Source organism: Saimiri boliviensis, chromosome 5 (assembly GCF_048565385.1).
Source record: "Saimiri boliviensis isolate mSaiBol1 chromosome 5, mSaiBol1.pri, whole genome shotgun sequence".
Taxonomy (NCBI): domain Eukaryota; kingdom Metazoa; phylum Chordata; class Mammalia; order Primates; family Cebidae; genus Saimiri; species Saimiri boliviensis.
Window position 1 is genome coordinate 5348029 of NC_133453.1, and position 12512 is coordinate 5360540.

Sequence of the window (12512 nt, forward strand, 5' to 3'; positions counted from 1 at the left end):
CACCGAGGGCTCTTGCCCAGATGTGGTAAGTGGTGGTGTGCACAGCTGGTCCGGGTGTGAGCAGGGGCACCTGGCCAATTTCTGTAACTCATAGAAGGTATGTTTCCGTAGCCCCTAGAAGAAGACGTTTCTTCCTGATCAATAACCCAAAGACATTGCTGCTATTTGTGGATGATTTTATTTAAAACACACACACACACACACACACACACACACACACAGATGTACATTTAGTGTTAGTCTCATTTTACAAGGTCAATGACAATAAGGATAATGCAGAGGCCTACACCTGGCCCCCAAAACAGGGCTGATCAAAAAGGAGGGGTGAGGAAAGAGAGGAGCACGGACCAGGGGGAGAGGGATGCAGGATTAGGGGCTCCAGTGCAGCCTCAGGTGTGAACACGGTGGGAGGCCACTGTCCCGAGTCTTGAGCGGGTCCTCTGTGAAGAGGCCAGGCTCGCCGTTGTGTGCAGAAGGCCGCTCAGCTAAGGAAAGACGTGCACACGGGCTTTCAGACCTTTTCCTTCTTATATAGGCTTTGTTTCTCAGAGCAGCTTTCGGTTCCTGGCAAAAGGGAGGAGAAAGCGCAGACAGCTCCCACATAACCTGTTCCCACAGAGGCAGGGCCTCCCCCACGCTTCACGTCGCACAGTGGGCCACGCCCGCAGTGTGCTGCAGTAAGGAACCCAGACAGACACCTCATTAGCACGCAAAGTCCATCAAAACCCGATGTCAGTGAGGGTGCTGCCTCTGTACGGCCAGCGAGGCCTCTGCCTTTGTTTCCACGGCCTGGAACGCGGCATCAGTCGTGGGAGGCCACGTCACACCAGACACCCTGGAGGGGCCCAGAGTGGGGAGGGAGCCTAGACCCTGACACAGAGGAAACGTCTCAGACACGTGAACCTGGAGAGAAAGAATACGAAAGAAAGGCCCCTAGACCAGGGTGGGCCATGTACCCGGGTCCAGCTGTGTCAGAGGCTGCCATGGAAATGGGGACTTCCAGGAGGAAGGAGACAAGTGAGCCGGGCTTCTCCAGGATCCACATCGCACACTCCACTCCACCTGCCCAGTGACAACAGGGAGCACCCAGGCGGGCGTCAGGCTGCGGAGGCCCCGGGCGCTGTGTGTCAGTCACACCCTTCAGGCTGTCAGTCACCATAAGCAGAGTGGCATTCGCAGGAGTTCTGTATCGGGGCAGTGGGGACACGACGTGGGACCAGGGTTTGATGCCATAGGCATTCAAAACGTTTAGGCAACCGGAAACACTCGGGATGGGGGTGATGGGGTTGCCTTGGGAAGTTAATAATGGCTCTGCACACAGGCTTGTCCCAGCTGGCCAGAGTCCATACCATCTGGCGAGAATTCATTGGCCCTAGTGTGGTGGGCAGCGGGCTGGGGAGGAGATGGAACCTCAGGAGTTAAGGTCAGGTGGTTTGTAAGCCTGACGCCCGCCACCATCCAACACCTTCCCCTTCAACACAGTCAGGATGGGCACTAATTACATCAACATGTTCCTGTTACTGGCACCAACCTGCCCCTGACACACACGTGCACACACATGCACACACTAACACACTGACACAAATGCACACATGTGCGCACTAACATACACACAGACACACACACATACATGCACACACACTAACATACACATGCATACACACGCTCTCACATACACTGACACACACCGACCACATGTATACACGTGTCCTGTCCTAGTTACTGTGCCCAATCTTTCCCTTGAGCTCCTGCATCCCAGCTCTTCTCTGGTACTTTCCTCTGCCTCAGTTTACCTCCCATTCCACCCGGGGTCAGCCCAGCCAGGCTTCTCATTCTAGTATACCGCTGCCCTTCTTTTGATGATCATTTATAGTTTATACCCAGCTAACTTACAGTGAGGAATTGAAGTCACTTCTGCAGGTACGTAAAAGGTATTACAAGGAAATAGAAACTCAAAATATAATCGCTAAATAGTGGAAATGCAGAGCAAAATGTCGTATGAAGCATTTCAACAGAATCCAAGTGACCACAGTATGGGAAAGTGAGCTCCTTCCTCCCACAGATAAGCCTCACCCGTCTGCACCCTCCCTAACCCCGCAGCACCTCACTCGGCGACACCCTTTCAGACACAGGCAGCTGCACCCTCCTCGGGCAGGGACCATGTCTCCCAACTCCAGACACCCCTGCCTCCTACCACAGAGCTCTCAGATGCTCTGTAAATATGTGGGGGATGGATGGATGGATAGATGGATGCATGAATGAATGAATGAATGAATGTGTTTCAGCTGAGACACAGCAGCCGGAAAAAGCAGTAGCCGTTTTTTTTCCTGCAGTTCTCCTTGGCAAGCAAAATAGGATCCTTTCAGAGAGCACTTCCAGAACGTCCGGGGGTCATTTGGGCAGAGCATATTCGTAACCCTGGCATGCCGAAACACAAACAGGTTTTCACCGTTGAGCCATTATGCCCCGAGAATCTAATTCTGATGATAAATGTGTGACACTGTTTCTTTGGAAAATACAAAAGATCAATCCCATAAAATGCATGTGGATGGAGACGTCTTTCGTTGTTTGCTAGAACTTCCTGGAATTCGGAAAAGCACATGGTGGAAATTTGTTTTTATTTCATAACTGACACAAAACAAAAAAACCTCTAGCGATATTTGATAGGCGCAAAGAGCCCTCTACTGGCGGGTGGAGCGAACTATCCGACAGAACTGCAGAATTCAATTATGAATTAATTAATGCAATTGTCCATGACCTCAAACTATCTGTGGGTAATTTAAATGAAGCTTTTTCATAGCTAAATGGAAAAGAAAAGCAAAGGACACCATTTTTCATTAGCAAATTGGCAATGAGTTTTGTATTATTATTAACCCTCATCCGGGACAAGAGTGTGGACAGCCAGACTCCTACTGTACTCCTGGGGAGAGTGGAAGCAGATGAAGCCCCCAGCGGGGCAGTGTGACAGCACGCATGAAAATGACACACACAGAACGTCCAGGCCCCTCCACCTGGAAGCCTCTCTTCTGTCAGTCGTTTGAAGGAAATTCTCAGCCAGGTGCCCCAAATAAGTACTGTTTGGGGTAGAACAAGACAGAAACCATCTCTACATTCAAAAGCAGGGGATTCATTAGAACCATTCATCCTGGCGCTTCCTGTTAAAATGATAATAGAGAAATAACTTTCCTGTTACGTGAACAAAGCAGCCCAAAAAGTGGTGTGTGCTGAACAAGATCCCATTTCTGTAAAGGATCTGTAAGTATAGGAAATGTTTGGTGTTTGATTCTAGGTGCAGGGAGAAAAGGTGGTGTTTATGCCACTCCATATATTCTGAGATGTTTGCTAAAGAATACTGCTTTTCCACAGACTGTAAGAGATCTTATTCGCAGTAGATGCGCCTGCAAACACTTCTTATCTGGCCGGCATGCTTTCTGCAGCGGCAGCCACCCCGCCCTCCCGTGTCTGTGGTGCAAGGAAAATAAGCCCTTCTCCCTGCCCATCCTCGCGCCTTCTGTCCCTAGCCCATGCCATCCCCAAACTTTCCTGTGTACCGACTACCTCATGCACCACGTCCCCCCACCAGGCTTCCTGTCTGCCCGTCTTTCTAAAGGAGGTCTCCCTGTCACCTGGCTCTGTTCCCTCCACTCCCTGCCAAGGCCACCAGTGACCTCCTCATTACCAAACTCTCTGGCCAGCACAGGCCACTGCTGGCCGCCCCACTCCTGCTTTTTGGCCCCTGGCTTTAAGGATGGCTGTTCCTCCAGACCCATTCTCTCCATGGCTGCTGCCCCCTGGCAGCCCAGACCTCCTCCTCCATCATCCTCTTCCCTGTGTGGTTCCCGGCTCTCTGCCACTCTCCTCTGCCCGGCCTCATCCACTGCCCCCCTTTACTCAGGAATTTCTTCCATCCGTTCTTGAGGCGTCCACTGCCATTAGTTCATGGTGCCCTGCCTCTCCCCTACTCCCTGGCCTCAGCAGCCCTCCCTGCCTGCCCCGCTGCCAGGGGCTCATGGCAGCAGACACTGGCCTCTTCGTTACCATCTTCTGGGCATCTAGCATCGAGCCCCCTCCCGTGCCCCACATCCCATTGTCACCCAGTCTGGCCAGTCCTGCCCTCCCCACCCTGGCCTGCCTATCCCCTGACGCAGGCTCTCATCTCCCCACAGCAGCCCTGTGGCCCCTCCCTGCCTGGGCCTTGCCCCTCCCTGCGCCCACTGCCCACACCTGCCCACTCCCTGTGGCCAGCACAGCTGCCACCACATCCTCCTCTACACACTCCCCAGAGGGATCTTTCTGTAACATAAAAAGGATCAAAGTTCCTAATTAAAGTCCTTCCCCAGCCGTCCACAGCCTCTGGGATACATGCAACCTCTGTAGCATGGCCACGTGCTTTTCTGACCCCTTCCAGAAGTGCCAGGCGCTCCCCATGTGCCCCAGGTGAGGGCGCCTCACCCTGCACCCTGGCTCCTGGCCTGAGCAAGGCGCTTCCCCCTCTCCAAACCATCTCACCTTCTGGAGACCTCGGAAGGCCTCCCTGCTTTAACTGCTTTTCCTGGTTGCCCCGTCTGCCCACTTCTCCCCCTTTCTGTCACTGCTGGCCCTCACTGACACCCCAGTTTCCTGGAGCACCCTCAACCTCTGCTCTCCCCGGCCACAGGCGGGCTCCTGGAGTCCAGGGAACTGTGTTATCAACTCTTTGTGACCCTGGAACCTCGCACAGTGCCTGGCACATCAAAGCTCTTCTATAAACGTCTTAGGAAGGAACCTGTCTTTCTTCCCCATGACTTTTTCATGCATTTGAAAACAGTGAACTCACCCACCTCAAGTCTTCTCTTCTCCAAGAGAATCAGCGTCTGTCCCTTCCATCCTTCCTGGATGCAGTGGCTTCCGCCTGACACTGCCCCAGTGTCCATGCACGGCTTCTCTCTGTCCAGACCTGAACATGGTCCCCAGCAGTTCCTTGACCAGCGGACCACTCAGCTTCCCCAGGGGAAGGTCAGGCAAGCCAGGGATCCGAGCCTTGGAGGGCAAGACAGTGATGGCCTTAGCATTCTTCCTGCTGGGGCGAAAGAGGATAGCGAATGATACAGGTCAAGGGTAGAGAGACGCTTTGGAATGGGCATCCTGTCTCCCCTGGCAATGTGGTGGCCGCCTGGTCCATGCGAGGCCTTGTGGGTGTTGGGCAGATCCAGGTCCTGCCTGGACCTCCAGCACTTGCCAGTTGCTAAGCCAGCACATGATTCACCCTCACCTTGCTCCGCCTCAACAGCCTCATCTGTGAAAGGGGAGAAGCCACGGGCTGTGCTTGGCACGGCATGGAGCACGTGTCCAGGGAGGATGGAAATGGCATCCTGGATGCCAAAGCACGTTACAAACAAACGTTAGCTGTATTGTTAACATCATCTAAGAACACTCTCGGGAAGCGTTTTCTGTTTTGTTCGGTGATAATCGAGCCCTTCCAAACCACATCACTCCAGAGTGCCCCTTACAACCTTGTGTGCCCCCAAAGCAGGTGAACGACGGAAAGGAACTCCTTCACAGGTGTGTGTGTGTGTGTGTGTGTGTGTGTGTGTGTGTGTGTCTGAAAAATACAGGAAGCACGGAATTCCCCCATTCATTCTGAAGGAGCCTCCAATTAAGGGAACAATCACTAACTTCACAGTCTACAGAACGGTGCCACCATTTTCAAAACAATGGATTTCCAATCAGATGCTGGAAACAAAATGTGGGTCTCGGAATCATTCCACGTTAGTACGACTCCTGCTTCAAGGCTGCGCTGCTTAGTTCATTAAGAACAGAAAGACAAAGGTGAGCACCGAAGGATTTGGTACTCACATCCGCAGTTCCCATCTGGGTTGAGAAAATAGAGGCGCCCCAATAGAAACTGTGGAAAACTCATTGCTTGTCAAGCGGACTTCTGTGAGACGTGACGTACAGCAGCCATGAGTGCGGTCTGGCAGCGACAAGAGAGAGCTGGGTTTTTTTTTTTCTTATTTTTAACGTTTACTTTAGGTTCAGGGGTACATGTGCAGGTTTGTTATATAGGTAAACTCGTGTCCCAGGGGTTTGTTGTATGGATTATTTCATCACCCAGGTATTAAGACCACTACCCAATAATCATCTTTTCTGTTCCTTTTCCTCCTCCAAACTTTCACCCTCAGGGAGGCCCCAGTGTCTGTTGTTCCCTTCTTTGTGTCCACGTGTTCTCATTGTTTAGCTCCCACTTTTAAGTGAGAATAAGTGGCATTTGGTTTTCTATTCTGCATTAGCTTCCTAAGGATCGTAACTTCTAGTCCCATCCATGTTCTCGCAAAAGACATGGTCTTGCTCTTTTTTATGGCTGCATAGTATTCCATGGTATATATGTACCACGTTTTCTTTATCCAATCTGAAGAGACAATTGTGGATGTGAAGGTGGTTTCTCCATTGATTTCAATTCTAAAACTAAGATTTTTAAGAGGGACTGAAAAAAAATAAGCTCTTGCCTTTGTTATTACAAATGATCTTTTCTCTAAGAGGTGTAAACCCTTTTACATACATCTCATTTTCTTAGTTTTGGGGCTGGAAGTAAGGAAGCTTTTGACTTAAAATAACTGTAAGGGAACAGTGGCCCCTTGGAGCCTGCCCCTTCCCGCTCTTCAGCTCCGTCCCTTGGCAGCAGTGTTCAGGCATGTTGGAAGGAGATCAGCGGCTTGTACCAAGGAGCTGAGAGAATGGAAGATGTGGAGTTGAAAGGGATTAGGAGGTGCCATGAATAGACTGTGGGGTTGTTAGGTTTGGGGAATGGGACCAGGGTGGATGCCCAGGCCTCTGGGTCGGGTAGGAGCAGAGTCACACAGGGAACCCGCAGGAGGCAGGACAGCAGGATGGAGGGAGGGGAGGTGACCTTCTGAGGCTTCGGGAGGCAGGCACCGTGTGGGGATGGGTAACTCTGGCCTGGAGCTCTGGATGTGCATTTGGGTGTGGTCAGCACATAGAAGCCAACTGAAGCTACCAGAGTGCATGAGATCAGCCTTCTGGGTGGCATTGTGAGGGTGCAGAGAAACCAGGGCAGGGTCCCTGGGAGCCGGCCACCAAGGCCAAGCTGTGTGCCGCTGTGCATAAACCAGCACATAGTAAACACCTCTGCTTCCGGGCGGAGCTTCCTGACCATGGCTGCTCTTCAGCATCACCTGGGGAGCTTTAAAAACTGCTGGCAGCGGACAACACCCCAGTCACACCAGAATCTCCAGGGCTGGGACCCGGAGGTCAGATTTTCCAATGCTTCCCAGATGACCCCAGTGAGAAGCACTGAACTGTCAGGGGAAGAAAGAGGCTTCCCTCTGTGGCTGGTGCTCCGCCCCTCCTCACTTACTTGCTGCTGTGAGACCCCCCACCCACCCACCCCCACACACACACACGATGTTTCCCCCCAACTTCCAAGCACATGTTGTTGTCAACACCACCTGGTGCTACCGCCCTGACTGGGTGCATTTCCCGGTTGGAGTGACCCTGCTCGGGAGGACCCATCCCTGTTCCTCTTCGTGCCTTGGTGCTCTAGCCGAGGATATGGTGCCCAGCCAGCCTCAGTATAGATCAGCTCAGTGCACAGGGCGGAGCTCCATTTCCAGCCGCCCTTAAGCTCGCCCTGTGTTTTCTCCTGGATTTCCCTCCTGCTGTGACTTTCTCCCACACACTGACTAGAACTCAGGATTCCCAGCTCAGAGACCCTTTGAATCTGCATTTTATGCACAAGCTTTTTTTGTAGAAGCCAGAATATTTCAGCTGGAGAATCACGTGATACTTGGCTGGGATCTAACAGAGAGCTGATTTTATTAAACGTTTTTGTAAAGTCAAAGATGAAATGAGAAGAGGAGAGAGTTCCTTGATGCTGTAACATTTTGTCTGCCTCACTGATGAACGCTCAGGGGCAAATTCCCGGCTTGGCATTTCTCCTCACCAGCTGGTCTTCCCGGCTCGGCTTTGAAAGAGACTAGCTTCTCGAGTCCACTAGCAGGTGCTATAGTTAATAACCTATGAATTGACTTGAGACTTCAGCTTTTGACTCATTTTAATTTTGTTTTGCCATCAGTTATTGGGGTACAGGTGGTATTTGGTTACATAAGTTTTTTAGTGGTGATTCGTGAGATTTTGGGGCACCCATCACCCCAGCAGTATACACTGCACCCCATTTGTCGTGTTTTATTCCTTGCCCTCTCACACTCTTCCCCCAAATCCCCAGAGTCCGCTGTGTCACTGTTATGCCTTTGCGTCCTCATAGCTTGGCTCCCACATATCAGTGAGAGCATACAATGTCTGGTTTTCCATTCCTGAGTTACTTCACCTAGAATAATAGTCTCCAGTCTCATCCAGGTCACTGCAAATGCTGTTAATTCATTCCTTTTTATGGCTGAGTAGTATTCCATCATATATATATGTAACGTATATACACACATATATATGTATCGATGTATGTGTATACACACCACAGTTTCTTATCTACTCATTGATAGATGGGCATTTGGGTTGGTTCCACAATCTTGCAATTGTGAATTGTGCTGCTATAAACGTGGGTGTGCAAGCATCTTTTTTGAATAATGACTTCTTTTATTCTGGGTAGATCCAGCAGTGGCATTGCAGGACCAGATGGTAGTTCTACTTTTAGTTCTTTAAGGGCTCTCCACAGTGGTTATAGTAGTTTACATTCCCACAGCAGTGTACCAATGTTCCCTGCTCACACCAAAAAATGAAATCCTAGTGGCAAGCCCAAAATAAAGTGCCCACAAACGCAAGTCACCCCCACATTCAGCAGGATGAAGGGTGGGAGGTCTGGTACTTTGTCTAACGTAGAAGTGATAGCCCATGAAGGACACGAGTGAAGCCTCTGGGATTCAAAGATCGGTCCTAACTGTTAGCAGCATGTATCCAAGTCATGCAGCACTGAGGTTTGTTTGTGGCAGCAAATCCACACAGGTCGGCAGCAACCTCAGTTCTTGCCTCTTCAGAAGAAAGAATTCGACCAGGGAGACAGACGGCAGAAGGAGTGGCCAACCTCAGCAAGTTTTAGAGCAGGAGTGAACGTTTATTAGAAAGTTTTAGAGCAGGAAGGAAAGGATACTCGGAGGAGAGCTGGGTGGGCAACTCGAAAGACAAGTACACTGGCCAGGAATGGTGGCTTACACTTGTAATCCCAGCACTTTGGGAGGCCAAGGCAGGTGGATCACTTGAGATCAGGAGTTCAAGACCAGCCTAGCCAACATGGTGAAACCCCATCTCTACTAAAAACACAAAAATTAGCCAGATGTGGTGGCTCACACCTATAAGCCCAGCTACTTGGAAGGTGAGGCAGGAGAATTGCTTGAGCCTGGGAGGCGGAGGTTGCAGTCAGTCAGCCAAGATTGTGCCACTGCACTCCAGCTTAGGTGTTATGCGTTGGCATGCTTCTGGGGCCTTGTGTCCCTTCTCCCCTGATTCTTCCCCTGCAGTGGGCTGTTCACATGCACAGTGGCCTGCTGGCACTTGGGAAGGAGCATGCGCAGTGTGTTTTGGGGAGTCGTGCTCATGCTTACTTGAGACATTCTTCCTTACCAATCAAGTGTCCCTGGAAGGTCATGGACCAGTTAAACTTCCCCATTTTGCCTCAACACACATGGTTGAGCCCACTCACCAAACTCCTGAGATATTTTTGGGAAGCTGCTGATCACCAGCTTCTGGTGTTTCTGTTAGTTGGGAGACTGTCTTTCCCTGGTGCTGGCTGTGACTAATTACTATTATAGAGAGACAGTAAACTACTGCCTGTCCATCACAGGATGGTCACCTGACACTCCTGGTGTGTGTGTGTTTATCGGAAGGAGCCCTCTCCTCCCTCTCAGGCCCGACCCGCTCCCCGCTGTAACACAACCACTTACTCGTCTCTGGGGCCTTGGTTCTCAGTTCTGAAGCTGAGGCCCTGGGGCTGGCCCCTCACACTCGTGGTGAGAACAGATGAGGGAACCCATGGAGGCTGCCTTAACTGCCATGACTCAGTAGCCTTCAGCCTGGCCTCAGTCCTGCTTCTGCCACGCTGGACCTCTGTGACCCGGGCCGCCACTTAATGTCTGCAAGCCTCAGTTTCCTCATCTGCAAACAGGAATGACGTTGGAAACAGATGCTCCTACAAAAAAAAAAAAAAAAAAAAGAAAAAAGTCAGCACTGAGACGAAGGATCTCTCACCAAGGCAATTTTGCTTTCTGCAGAAAGGTTGCTCCTGTTAGCTCTCTGGCTACGAGAGGACAGCGAACAAAGGAAAAGCAGATGTATTTGTGTTTGATGCATTTGGGGTCGTCTTTACTGCTGTGTCTGATTTCTGCTGGTTGGAGCTAGACTTCACAATCTAACCTAAAACTTGGTTGGCTAACAACTTAAAACTTTTCTAAATAGGTAAAAGCAATGGAGAACAAAAGGAACAGAAGAAGTCTAACTAAGGAAGGGACAGGAAGTTGCTTGTGAAAGGACTTAGAAAAGTAATAACATAAACATTTTGGGTAAAGGACATAATAGAATGTCCTACATGCCTGTGAGCATGTCTAGCATAAATATCTTGGTTAAAGCACAAGGACATAGAATGTGCTTATTCTTTTATCTCTAACAGCTACAGAGGATAGGGCTTAACAAACAGTCGCTAGTAAAAAGCAAGAAGACTTTGAAGAAAGTCTTTAAAAGAGACTATTACTTCTAGCATTTATTGCTATTATTACTATTATTATTCTTTAACAAGCAGGGAAATGTTGAAGAGGAACTTTTCTACTTCCCACCTGATAGGGTTCAGATGACATGAGCAGTTTATCGTACATGCGTGTGGGCCTCCAGGAGAAGGTGGTGCCGGGTGTGCGCCGACTCCCGTCATGTGTGATCCTGGGCACAACATGGGTGGCTGACGCCTGGCACACGTCTGCCAGCTCACTCACTGCAGTTGTCACACCACACCGGCTCAGGGGTCAGGATCAAAATTTGGGATTCTGAGTTTCTAAACTCTGTGACTCTGGGTCTACAAGGTAACGCCTACCGAATGGTGCTCGGCTGGCACTCATTTCTCCCAGAACGTCCGTGTGTGTTGGGGCCTGGGAATGCAGCAGGCCCAGGCGTTGGGCCAACGCGAGGATCCCGTTCAATCAGGGTCCATGTCTGCCTTTGAAGGCGCATAATCCGCTTTACAGCCCCGACTTGCCACTTCATACACAATGACGGGGAAGCAGACACGGTACAGTGTCCCTAGTGATTTTTCTACCACTCATTGAATGACTGTCTTGGTTTAAAATCATGCCTGCTGCCTTAATGATGTTTTAAGAAATATAAAAATAGGAGTACATAACGCTGTATTCACCACGGCTTTTATCTGCCACAATTTCGCACAAAGCACAAATTGTTGCAAAAATACCTGAACTTCGCTATCATGGGGGTGCTTTGAAGAGATTGTTAGGTGTACAGCAGTTATTCATGGGCCCAGGGTAAGTCCCATCCCAGCTCTGTGGCGGGGCCCTGCTTGCCCAGAGGGGCTCGGAGCCGCCTTTCAGGGGGAGCCTGGGCCACAAAGGCACAGCCAAACAGAGACGAACAAATAGCATCGTGGGGGCCCGAGTGCTGAAACGGTTCTCCTCGTGGTAAGCAAACTTGAATGAACCTGGGAACGGCCAGAAGGCTGTAATTAAAACTCGTGGCCCAGTTCTCCATCCATTTTCAGCAGAAAACTGTGGGTTTCTTTCAAGCCAAACTGAGAGGATGTTGGGGCCCAAGAGCAGAATGCTTGTCCTTAAGTTTGTCCTGCCTGTCAGAACAGGCCTGAGAGAGGAGGGGGGCAGGGAAGGGAGGGGGACTTGTCCTGCTGTGAGGGAGGGGACACAGTGGGGCACGTTGAGAGCTGCAGAACACATTCTTGTGCGTGCGCCGCAGAGCTGTGGCGCCCCAGAGCCTGTGTCTAGTCCTGCTCCTGGGAGAGCAGATGCACACCCCAGAGGGAGGCACTTGATAACCAGGGCTCTGCACACCCAGAGGGAATGCATTTACACCAGGGCTCTGCACACCCAGAGGGAACTACATTTACACCAGGACTCTGTACACCCAGAAGGAACTGCATTTACACCAGGGCTCTGCACACCCAGAGGGAACTGTATTTACACCAGGGCTCTGCACACCCAGAGGGAACTGCATTTACACCAGGGCTCTGCACATCCCAAAGGGAACTGCATTTACACCAGGGCTCTGCACACCCAGAGGGAACTACATTTACACCAGGACTCTGTACACCCAGAAGGAACTGCATTTACACCAGGGCTCTGCACACCCAGAGGGAACTGCATTTACACCAGGGCTCTACACACCCAGAGGGAAGTGCATTTACATCAGGGCTCTGCACACCCCAAAGGGAACTGCACTTACACCAGGGCTCTGCACACCCAGAGGGAATGCATTTACACCAGGGCTCTGCACACCCAGAGGGAAGTGCATTTACACCAGGGCTCTGCACACCCAGAGGCAACTGCATTTACACCAGGGCT

At 50.8% G+C, this 12512-nt stretch overlaps 1 protein-coding gene across 3 annotated transcripts in view; it reads left to right on the forward strand.

Annotated features, from left to right (window-relative positions):
• DRC11 (dynein regulatory complex subunit 11) overlaps positions 1–12512 on the forward strand; it is a 174468-nt gene that overhangs the window by 140969 nt on the left and 20987 nt on the right. The window lies entirely within an intron of this gene.